General features: G+C 46.1%; 1 long non-coding RNA gene across 1 annotated transcript; it reads left to right on the top strand.

The window, feature by feature from the left end:
• Positions 1-642: 642 nt before the first annotated feature.
• Positions 643-10,559, top strand: LOC143693721 (uncharacterized). The gene is made up of 3 exons (XR_013181659.1): positions 643-721; positions 7,552-7,693; positions 10,497-10,559. It is a non-coding gene; the product is annotated as an uncharacterized LOC143693721 (long non-coding RNA).
• The last annotated feature ends 1,770 nt before the right edge of the window (positions 10,560-12,329 follow it).

Here is a 12,329-nt window from a genome sequence, read left to right as displayed (position 1 = left end):
ACAGTTTTTGCAGCTTCAGGCCTGTAGTTGTGAATGGTTACATTCAGGATGGAAATTTTTCAGAGAGCTTTCAATTTGCTTTGGAAGGAGAGAGACAAATACCTTTTGTGAGTGACAACTTTGGGTTTCTCAAGAAAGAACCAGGGTTAGCAGGTAGATATAAAATAAAATCACCCATCAGCCACATCACTAACCTCAGCAAAATCCAACATTAACCAGTTTATCCCTGGTCACACTCCACCACAAGACAGCTAGCAACCAAACACTCTGGGCCAACAGCAGTGAGGTGGAAGGTGGAGAATTTACCTCAGGTGGAGAATTTGCCTTCTCAGTCAAGACTCTTCCAAGATTTTACCTTGGTGAAGTAAACAACTGCATTTTACTAGCTGTCATGTGCCTCACAATGATAATAATATTTATGAAGTAGGACTTTCACCTGCTGCAGATTTGTCTTCAGACTTCCCTGTGTGAAGGAACCTTGAAATAAATTATTTCCACTCTGGCAAGCACCTGGTTTCAAACAAAGGTGAAGCCAATGAATGAAATAGTCAAAACACCTGACTCCTTTTAGGTAGGAGGGAGGGAAGCAGTAAATAATGTTGCCTTAGAGCAATTTCTCCCTTGTCATGCCTTTCCCCTTGCAGTTTGCTGTCACTAATCACTGTGAGCCAGACTGTGCACGTGGAAGAATCCTTCAGACGGAGTCAGTGGGGCTGCTCATGTGAGTAATTTGCAAAGCACTCAATCAGGGCAGTCAAGCCCTGTGGTATTAGACTCATTTTAGCTATAAATTCCCCAAGCAAGGACTTTTATTCTTGTCTGTAAAACAGTGGATGCAATTCTGGTGCAGTGCTTTATTTTATTTTTTTTTTCTCCTCTCCACAACTTCTCATTTCTTCTCACCTTTTCCTTCACATGCACACAGAGCACTAAGAGACTCAGAGAAGCAGCAGCTTTGACAAGCAATGCTAACATGCCTCCCTGCTCTGAGCCATTCCTTTGGGCGATTTAGCAATGTCACTCTGGCTCTCAGCATTTCTTTCAAGTCAGGAGCCTCACTGCTTATAACAGCTTGGGAAAGGGAGAGCCCAGGTGCAAAGGCAGGAAAAAAGTTCTGTCCATGGCTGGCAGCAACAGGAGAGTCTGGTTGTGCCGGTGAGTCAGCCCAGCAGCTCGCTCCACTTGCTTATTCCAGCCACATGCAGGCAAGTGCAGGCAGGGAATATTCCTAGCTTTGATTGTGAGGAAAGGGCCTGCTTATGCCACCACAATAAACTCTTGTTTTCCCAGAATGAAATCTCACCAGGCGTAATTGCCAAAATCCTGGGACGAAATACTTCTGCTTAACCCCTGACACGTCTTGTTCTGTTCACTGGGAGAAAAGTACTTGCTTATGGTTTGGTGTTTTATTTTGTTGGGCTTTTTTTAAAATTCAATTACCAGCTTTGATGTGTCTAAAATGGGAATAATGGCAGAGAATACAATATCTCCTGTCTGCACTGCTACCTATACACTTGCATATAAATAGCACTTTTGTTTCATGGGTTGGAGTAGAGGCTGAAGAGACATACTGACAGTGCAGCAGCTCTTTTCCTTTGTAGTGGATCTAATAGGCCTGCAGTATGAAACATGCTGCCTATGCTTTGCTTTTAGGCTGAAACTCACTCTGTGCAGAGGTCTAGCGGAGGGCAGAGGCCCCACTTAAATCCTGCTGAGCCTTCAGAAAGGCTTTCCATGTTTCCCTACAGTAGGTGTAAGGATTCAGACAGTTTTGCATTCTTTTCATGGGTAAAGGCATGTAAATAATACCTTTATGACTCAGGTATGTCTTGGAATATGCAACCTGATGGCAGAGAGTTCTGCTTTATTGTGCAGATATTTGTTCTGAACCACATGGCTTGTAAGTCATGAAATATTAATGGACATGCAAATCTTCTCTTCTGTATCACAAGCTTTTCTGTGTTCCTGACCCCTGGCTTCCTTTAATCATCTCCTGGGTGTGTGGTCTGTTACTATTCTGAGATATCTTGTGAACAGGGGCAAAGTAATTACTTGATCCTTGCCTGCTGCAAGAATCTTTTTGAAAAGAAAATTGATAACTTCAGAGGCACTTCCTCCTTGCATTAAAATCAGCCCCACCTGCTTGCTTCACAAGATTTCTCTTTTGGTGGCCTGAATGCAGACCTGCAGTGTTCAGTGCTATTTTCATGACTATAAAAGCAGCATTCTTGGATCTCCTAAGTTGTCACCTGCTCCTCCACAGATTAATTACAATTTTTGGTCAGATGTTTTCTTCCCTTCTCTCTCTTTCCCCTACTGATTTTTTTTTTTTTTTTTTTGAAGGCATCCTTATAAATACACTGTTTTATTGTGGCTTGTTACAGGAATGATCTTTCAATGAGCAGCTGTAGTGCCTGTTATTTATAGGGTTATCTTCACCATCTCCCTAAAAATTGGAGGCTGAATTAATGCCTGAAACATGATTTTTATTTTTTTTTTAAGAACAAGGGCATGTATTCTTGGCAGAAATATCCTTTTCTTTCCCCACCTGTTTTCTAACATCCCAAATACTAAGAATAAAGACATTACCAATGTGGGGAAATATGGAAATGCTCCTTAGCTCCCTGCCAAACATAGGAGAGGTTGGTGGTTTGGTGCCTTGCAGGTCTGACAGCCAAAGGAGAAGGAGATGTACAAGCAATATGGCTGGGGAAAGAGAAAACTAACCATGAAAATCCATTTCCCATATGGGAGCTATTTTAGTGAACCAGTGTGATGGAAGTACAGACATGAGTAGGTATTTGTACAAATGAGCTCATAGTGACTGCCAAGTGCATGCTGTAACACAGGGGCAATAATGACCACACAGTTTAATGCAAGGATAGTAAATGTTGACCTACAAGTTTCTGATTTCTGGAGCAATTTTGCCCAAGTTGCAGGAGTCAGCAATGCAGCACCAAAAACACTGCTTCTGAAATGGTGGGTTTATACTGATAAGGAGGTGGGGGAGACTAGCTAAGGCTAAAACATTCATTACCAGAGCAGAGATAAAGGAGCTGGGATACCTCAGGTGTTTGTCATGTGCCACTTTGCAAAACCTGAGATGACACATAAGAACCTTTCTGGGGCTCTGCTGTTCAGTCCTCAGTGTGTGCTGTTTCTGAGGATCAAGTGCCAGCCTGGGAGGAATCCACACCCTGGCTTTTAAAAGGTGCAAATAAAACCCACTTCACCCTTGATTTCATGCAGCAGCAGGTGCCTATGAGTCTTTGAGGACATAGATGTCTTTCTTTCTTTCCTTGGAGCTTTCTTTCCCTGAAATGACCTCAGTGATTTCTGGGCCCTGTAGAAGGGCAGACCCACAGCTTGGCTCACACAAGTGGCTGCTGTGAAGCAAAGTTATTTGGTGGCTTTAAGCCTGGCAGTCTCCAGCCTGGGAGCCACCCACACAGGGACTGTTCCTGCACAGGATGGTGGAAAGCTGATGTGGCTGATGTGCCAGCAGCTGGTGGGTGCTGTGGCAGTCACAGAGAAAGCAGAAGGAGCAGAGCATCCCGAGCACCCCTCCTGGCCCATCTACAGCACCGTGGTGTCCCACCACAGGGTGATTTATATGAGCCTAAATGTTGGTAATGAGCCTGCTGCAAGTCTGGCTAGCCTGTAGTCTGCAAAGGTGACAATTGCTAACTCAGGTTTTGGAAGAAGGTGAGCTCTGATCAGCTGAAAGGAGCAGTGAGTAATCCTCATCTACCTGGCTCTGTACCCAAACTGTGAGTCATTCTAATGAGCAACACCAAAAGTGCTGACCTGCCCATCTCATGCTCCCTCACTTGAGACTCCAAGCTAACCTGCAGCCTTGGTGTGCCTCGGGGCTGCCTTTTGGGCAGAGGGGAGCCTGGGACACTGGTTTTACTGAAAACTTTACCGGTGGAATAAATGCTGTTGTAGGATGTATGTGTGCCAAAACAGTTGGTGTAAGTAACTAGGAAGCCTGCAGTGGGATTTCTGTATGTGGTATTCCTGCTGAAACTGTAGAATTGTTTTTGATTTAAAGAACATTTTCTTACCTGTTGCCATCAAGATTTCAGCTGCCCTTTACTCTCTCCTGTGCACACCAATGTGGCCTGCTGTAGCTAGCTGGAGCAGTGTGCAGTGACTGGGCAGAGGAGCATGGGGGATTATTGCTGGCTTAGTCCATGTCTCTGTGTTCCTGGGACAGCATGAACAGCCTCTCCTCCTCCCTGCTCTACACTGTGCCCACATTGCAGGGTGGGATGGTGCCCATTGTTCCTCTTCAAAAGGCTGCTCCTTTGAGGGCAAAGCCCTCAATGTCCTCACTTGGCTTTAAGCTCCACGTGTGGTACTGGCATGTTGGGGATGGTGAAAGCTGTTTGCCTCTGGTCTGAATGCAAGGCATGGGCTGGCTCGGCTGTGTGCAAAAACTGCCCTACTGGGTGTTTTCAGCAGCTTCCTCTGGGTGCATGGCACTATTTAAAGTGAAAGTACTTTGATTTGGAAGAGGCAAGGATGAAGGTGAAGGCTAATAATGGAAGTTTATAAATGCAGCTGCCACCTTAGCACCCTGTGTCTTTCATGCTGTCCTTCATTTACTCTCCTGGTGCTCTCTCCTCTCTTAATGCTCTGTTGTTTTTTTCCCCTGTGAGCAAAGTGCTGCTGAGAGTAACTGGGGTAGCTCAGTTTGATCCATTTATGTGCCTATGGATATAGAGGGGGCTGTTATTTAACACTGAGATGTGTGAAATGATCCATGAAACCTCCAGGGTGAACTATGCTAAGGGGCAGACTTTTATAATCCATGGATTATACTCTACAATACATATATATATTATAGAGTATATGTTTATAGGTCATGACTAATATGGAAACCCCTCTTATAATAGCTTCTAGTAGAGACCCATGCACATAACATTGCTGTGTGGGTGGTGGCTGTTGGCACCAGAGTGGGATGACTGACTTTAGTTCTGATCTGGGCTTCTCAGCTAGGCTCCTGCTCCTCGTCAGCTGCAGGACGTGGGCAGCAATAAGGGCAGTCAGCCTAGATTATAAGAAAAGTCTGATACAAACAAGAACTTTTCTCCTCCTCTGTTATCTGCCTGGGTTCTCCATGTAGGTGGCTTGGTTGGATGTGAACCCTTCAGACAGCAAAACCTGTGTGAGGTGAATGTGACTCACACTGAACATCTCTTAAAGCCCACAGCAGGGGAGGAGATGGTGAGATCCTGAGTCCTTTTCCACAGCCTTGAAATGGGACCATCCCTCCTCCTCTGCCTCTGAAGCTTCTCAGTCCCTCCTGCCTCTGCTTTGCCAAGTGAAAGCCCATCTGGAGGTGTCCAACAATGTACACACACAGCCAGCTGGTTTGCACTGAAACCTTGTGTATTTCACAGACAGGCTGAGCTTCCCCAGTGTAGCTCACTCAGCGCCCTTCAGATCCCTGGGGCCTTCCTGTCTCACAAGAACAAGGGGAGCTCCTCTGCCCCAAAATCTTCATCAAAAAGCACTTGCTCAGAGGTAGGGGAAGGCAAAACAGAGTGAGTTCCACAGCTGAGCTCTCATTCACGGAATTATTTCAAGCAGTCTCTACATTCCTTCTACTTATAATTTATTATTAACAGTCTGAGAGGAAGAAAAATAATTCATTGAACAATCAGTAAGGCATTCATAAGACATTATTGAGATCAGGTCTCAGGGAAACACATGAGCCTCCACAAATATTAAGTTTTATCTACTCTGTTAAGTCATTTTACATAGGAAAGCGAAACTTAATCCAGCTGCTCTGTCTCTGTAGCTACTGCTCAAGGGGAAACAAATTCAGATCCACCATAATCTGACTAATAGGTTCAATATCAGCTCCCTCTTATCAGAGGGAAATGAGCAGTTTCATCTCAGTTTCTGCAGTCTGCTCCATGCTTATCTATTCCCTGGTGGCCAGATATCAGAGAGGACCAGTGAGAGGAGTCCCCTTCTGGGGGCTGGAAATTAAAATGCATTGCTGTGAGACCTTCTCCCTTGCTGCAGGCAGGTAGCAGGTGCTTTCTTTTCCAGATAGGAGTAGCTTGTACTTGAGAGAAAAAGTTTGAGAAAGTGCAATTTCTCCCATAGCTCAAATCTGTATTCTTGGTTTGGCCAGCATGGAAGCAGTAAGGCACTGCTGGGTCAAACAGCCACTCAGGAAGCCCCCACTCTCCCTCCACTAAGGGACATCTGGTTCTGGAACAAACATTGCCTCTAATTATGGATGATTTGGTTTTGTTGAGAAGCTGAAGCTCACCCACCTCCTCAGTTCTCACCCCCATACATTGCTTTCTGAGCCTCTGTCATTTGCTTGTGCTGTGCAGTGATGATCCTGTATGGGAAATGACTTTAAAAACATCATAAAGACATTTCTGGGAGCAGTGGAGTCTTCAAAGGAAAATTCTTGGGAAGCTGGAAATATGGTGGGAGGGAAAATATAATCTTTCTCTCATTTCAGATGAACTTCTGCCTTCCTTGAAATTCCTGTGAATTTCAAGGCCTTTGATAGTCATGAAACATCAGAGGAGCCTTTATGCTTAGCAAAACGTGTGTGAAAGCAGTGCTGCTTCTGATCCCGCCAGGAGCTGCAGCACACCCCGTTCCTCTTCCCTATGTTTGTCTTCCCCCAGCTGATGCAGTCCATTTGCATTTGTCTGAGTGCCCGTGCCCTGACCCTGCTCCGTTGGAGGACACCAGAGCAAAAGCCCTTTCAGGCCTTGCCTGGCCAGCGGGTGGCCCAGCTGCTCCCCCTGGGCCAGCCTCGCTGATCCACAGCGATGGCTGCGCTCCGAGCCCTGGGACGCCCCGCCTGCAGCACGGCGCACGCTCGCTTTGGGTTTGTCCCAGCCTCCCTTCACAGGATCAGGCAGCGAGGCCATGGCACGGGGATTTCCTGGAAGAGCTCTGATGGCACCAGGCACAGGTGGCAGATTTATAGGCAGGCACAAATCACAGGCCACTGGAAAGGACAGCACAACCACCCGAGCTGGGGCAGCCTATCCTTGGAACAGGCACAGCCAGTGGGGTTGGGTGGGGAATTTCTTCCATGTAGCACATCCAGCCACAGGAGGCTATGCAGGGCATGCCATAGAAATTACAAGAGCTGCAGAGCTGGAATATGATCCCCACAAGCCACTCCTGAAGAGGAGCACAGATCTCTGAGTAGGTACAGGCCTCTGGCTTCCCACACCTCACTTCCCAGCTGCTTCCAGCAGCACTCATGGTGCTCTATCATGCACTCCTTCCTGAAAGGAGGCTGCCAGAGAACAGCATCTGGGCAAGCAAAGGGGGAGAGGGAAGACCACAGAGCAGAATTCCCAAGGATAAAGTGACTTACCTGTTTTTCTACCTGGGTAATGGTTATTCTGTGAAGACTGATGCATTCTTGTCTTCACTCAGTGGGAGGGAACAGGGTGCCAGGGCTGCTGGGCAGTGGCAGGTGCAGGCTAATCCCATGGGGCAGCCCCTGCTCCAGCTGGCTGTGATGTGCCCCTGCCTCATGCTTCCCTTCCCTAGGTGCCAGCCAAGTGGAGAAGCTGCAGCCTAAAGGGGCAGGACATGGCATGGGCACCCCCAGGGAAAAAGTCCAGGGAAGCTGAGTTGGGAGAACACAGTGAGAGCAGTGAGGAGCCTTCCTGCCACCACGGGCAGGCTGCAGGTGAGTGATGGTGTGCAGTGTAAGAGCTGCAGCACTCATTGCTTACTCACTGTGGAGCCATTGCCAGGTGAGATTTGCCTCACCTCTCATAACTGAGAGCTTATTTGTGACCAGCCCAGGTCAAATTCACCTCCATATATGTGGTCCATGTGGATTTGAGAGCCCACACAAAAGGGCTGTCCATGCTTCTCTCTCATCTGTCACTGCATCTGTTTCCTGGCATTCCTGAGACTTCCAATCCCAATTTACTTCCCCTGCCCCCTTTTGCTGCTGCTTTGCACCATGTTGCTTTTCAGGATCCCATTTGTCCTCTGCCTTGCTCCAGCATGCTCCCTGCCTGTAGCTGTAGGTTTTGTCTCCAACAGGTAACTTCATTACTCTTAAGCTGAAGAAGTAGTGGACTATTTTTGGAGTAATGTCATGTGTTCCACAGCAAGTGAAGCTTATGCTTTCTGTTGGAGCAGTGTTGAGAAGAAAATTCCTCTTGATGTGAACCAAATATAGTTTTGAACATGGGATTGGCACAAAGTACACAGGCAGTGACTTTCTATGAGGATTAACAGAACTAAGGAGTAGAACAAGTTAAACCATTTTTTTTTTCTGAAGCTACCTTGGCTGAGTTTCTGCCTTTGAACAAGGGTGGTTAGGCGCTGGGCAGGTGTGGGACACAGCTGTGTTAGCATGCAGACACAGGTATGTAGGCAGAGCTGTGAAGCATGTCATGAAGAGTCAAAGGCCTTGATGACTTTTGGTTAAGATATGCCACAGAAGGAGAATGTTATGACTGGAGTTATATGGACCAAGGTCAGCATATAACTGAGTCAGAAGGCTGCAAATAAAGCAACAGCGTTGTTCTGTTCTTCACATGACTAATGAAGCATCACTTGATAATGCTGATTGTCACTGCCAAACATGAATGTAAGCACAGCTCCTGTTCCCACCCTGCAGTGTTTATCACGCTGGTCCCCTTCAAAATGCACTCTGCACTTCTGCAGAGCCTGCAGACGTGATTTAATGATTAGCCAAGGGCTATGCTGAGGACAAAAGAAGCTATCGCCTCAAATTAGTCCCCACCCCTTCTGTGGACAACATGCAATGATTTTTGACTGAACTCTGTTTGAAACCCAGTGTACTGATTTCAACCCAGAGAAGAGAAAGAGTACAACTACATGTGCAGCTACAGCCTTGACATCACGCTGCTTGTTACTGAAAGTTCTACTAAATATGACTTTTTAGTCTACGATAGAAGTGTCCAGTATCTGAGGCAAGAGGAAGGAAAATTACGCTGAAATCTGGCAGCACAGCAGAGTGGTTTGGAAGACAAATCCTCTAAAGAATGAACAGTTCAGGAAAGTGTTATGGTAAATGAAGAAATGAAAAACTGTGGGCTAGCCAGAAAGTGTCCAAGTCAAATTAGAGGGCTGGGTTACCACCTGTATGAAGCTTAACAAAGATAAGTGATGAATTCTGCATCTGGGGTGGGGCAAACTTGGATGATGTATGCACAGAATGGGGAATGAGATGCTGGAGAGCAGTGCTGTGCAAAGAGGTCTGGGGGTCCTGGTTGATGGCAAGTTGAACATGAGCCAGCAGTGCCCTGGCAGCCAGGAGGGCCAACCCTGTCCTGGGGGGCATCAGGCACAGCATCACCAGCTGGGCATGGGAGGGGATTGTCCTGTTCTGCTCTGAGCTGGGGCAGCCTCACCTCGAGTGCTGGGGGCAGTTTTGGGTGCCACAATGTAAGAAGGACATAAAGCTCTTAGATAGCATCCAAACAAGGGCCAGGAAGATGGTGAAGGGCCTTGAGGGGCAGCTGAGGTCACTTGGTCTGTTCAGCCCAAAGGAGACTGAGGGCAGACCTCAGTGCAGTTACAGCTTCCTTGTGAGGGGAACAGGAGGGGCAGGCACTGATCTCTGCTCTGTGGTGACCAGGACAGGACCCAAGGGAATGGCCTGAAGTTCTGTCAGGGGAGGTTTAGGTTGGATATTGACAAAGGTTCTTCATCCAGAGGGGTGATTTGGCATTGGAAGAGGTTCCCCAGGGAAGTGGTCACAGCACCATCCTGACAGAGTTCAAGAAGTATTTGGACAGAACTGTTAGGTATGTTGTGGAACTCTTGGGATTCTCCAGTGCAGGGCCAGAAGTTGCACTTTGATGATGCCTGTGAGAAACTTCCAACTCAGGAACTTCTATGATTCAAGGAAAAGCCTTCTAAAGAACTTGAATTATTTTGGGACTTTGGTCTACCAAAAGACTAACACGCAGGTAGAGCTGCAACCCCAAGCTGTGATTCTTAAGCAGTAAAAATCAAGGAACTATTGGCCTTGCAATACCCAGACAACCACCCACCACCTGACTGCTGTCAGCTTCCCTACATGCAGGATCATTGCCTTTTCACAAAAACCTCCTCTGGGGCTTCTCATTTTTTCCTGACTCTCAGTGGAGCTTGGTTGTCTGATCTGTGTGGTGGTTTTCAGCTGTTCTGGAACAGAGGTGTAAGTAAAATGCCAAGTGTTTAGCAGATCTCTCTATGGAGAGAGCTGGACTTGACACCTCTTGCAGAGCTCTGGGAAAGGGAAGGAGCAGCCCCAGTACAGAGGGGCAGGCAGCTCCTCCAGGACTGGAAATAGGGAAAATCACAGAATGACATTTCAGTTGCAAGTAAAAATGAAGCCCTTTTTTTAAATCTAATGTGGTTAGTTTCCTTCTTCTGCCACACAAGAACAAGATTTCAAAAGCACATGGCACTAACATGTCTGGGCACCCATTAAACTGGTAGAAATTATTTCCTTACTTTTGTAGGGCAAAGTAAAGCACAACTGCTGCTTGAAAGAAGAGCTGGTTGAAGACTGCACTCATCCTGCAGTAAGTTTTAAGGGGATTTTTTGATTTTTTTCCTTGCTAGCCCAAACACAGGTTTTCAAGTCTTTTTACAGGAGAGATATGTGCATTGTCAGTCAAGTTTATTTTGATTTGCACTTTTTCTCTACAGATGCAGCAGAGGAAACCTCAGCCAATCATGAGGCCTCATGGATATCTTTCATCTCTGACAAAGGAGTGGATGCAGGTGATCGTCTCCCTTCCCCCCCCCAAACAAAATTTAATCAGAAATTATCTGTCTGATTTCTAGTGTAGCCAGAGAAGATCAGATGAGCATTCCCTTCACTGAAAACTTCAGCCACTTCTATTCAGCCAGTAAAAAAAAAGTGATTCCAGCTCTAGATTTCCAGGAAATGACCAAATCTGGTAGGTGGTATTTGGAGGAAATGTTGGGTTTGCCTGTTTTTAAAATCCCTGTATAATATTTATTATGTACATGCTTCATAATCCCGTAGTAAATAACTGTAAATTCCCCCTTTCACAAAGTTAACAGCCCATGTGCTTTCTTGCACACAGAGAAATCGATCAAGGTGCAGCCTGAGGAATTTGGAAAGGTCATTTTCAAGACTAGAGAGAGATTGAAAATGTTGCTGCTAATCAAAGAAGGAATATTTAATATCTTTTTGACAAGAAATGCAAATAACATTACCTCCACTACTGTCCTTCTGGCCTAGAAGTGCTGTTAAGACAGTTCTTGTACTTTAATATAAGTATTATCCACTGCAGTGTCCTCTGTTGTCCTGGCTGGACTGTGCAGTGTTTAGTGGTGCAAAATTCGTTCCCACTAGTGCTAGGGATCACCTCACCACTGCAAATGTTGCCTTTTTTGCACTTGTGCTTCTTTCCTGGGAAGCCAGCTGGAGTGACTGCAGGCACTAGTTCCACTTCCTCCTCCCTGTGTTTTTGAGCAAGCTACATTACCTGCAGTCTCTGGATACATCTCCCTCCCTGTTGTCCTGTAATATCACCAGACATCCCCACCTTCCCCCTCCCAGTCCCCTTCCTCTGAATGCTTAAAGACCAGCACTGCTGGTGGGATTTCAAAACCCAGCCCAGGCTCAAGAGCCAGATTTGGGCTAAACAGCTGCTATGTACTGTCAGGTCTGCACATGACAATGATTTGTGCAGCCCATTGCTGAGCCAGATAGAGCCATTTGTTTAAAAAATAAAGAGACAGATAAATTCAACTCTTCCCCTTCTCCTAGCAAGCTGATATCATGTGCCTATCTTAAAAATGGCTTGCTCCAGAACGCATTAGAGCTAAATTATCATTTATGTTTGTCACAGGGATTGCTAATGTGTAATGAGATTTTAGAGTTAATGTTTTGTACAAAGCACTTAGCAGAGCTGGGATGAAATTGGTTCAGGATTCTGATGTGGTGTTTTAATTAAAGATATTTTCCAATCAGGGCCAAGCAAACGACTTGTCAGAAGGTTTTGTACCCATCAACCAATATACCAGTGCAATGTTGGTCTCGCTTTCTGCTTTCAGATTTTCTTCAGGGAATTAGAGGAGAGAGCCTCTCCAAATCTAATGCAGAAGAATCTTTCTTAGCTGCAGCCCTTATAGGAGAAGAAATACGTATTTGATTCTCTGAAATCTTTCACCTGGGTGTCAGTGGTCTGGTTCATTGCAGCGTGACACCAGCCTCAGGCTGCCTTGATTTTGTTGAACTTGTAGCTAGTGCAATGCACTCACACAGACTGAAAGCAGTGGGAAGCCCAGTGCTGTGGGGTGAATCCTGAGGTTTTGTC

This window comes from Agelaius phoeniceus, chromosome 3, assembly GCF_051311805.1.
Source record: "Agelaius phoeniceus isolate bAgePho1 chromosome 3, bAgePho1.hap1, whole genome shotgun sequence".
NCBI lineage: Eukaryota > Metazoa > Chordata > Aves > Passeriformes > Icteridae > Agelaius > Agelaius phoeniceus.
This window is presented reverse-complemented; position numbering and strand designations above follow the sequence as displayed.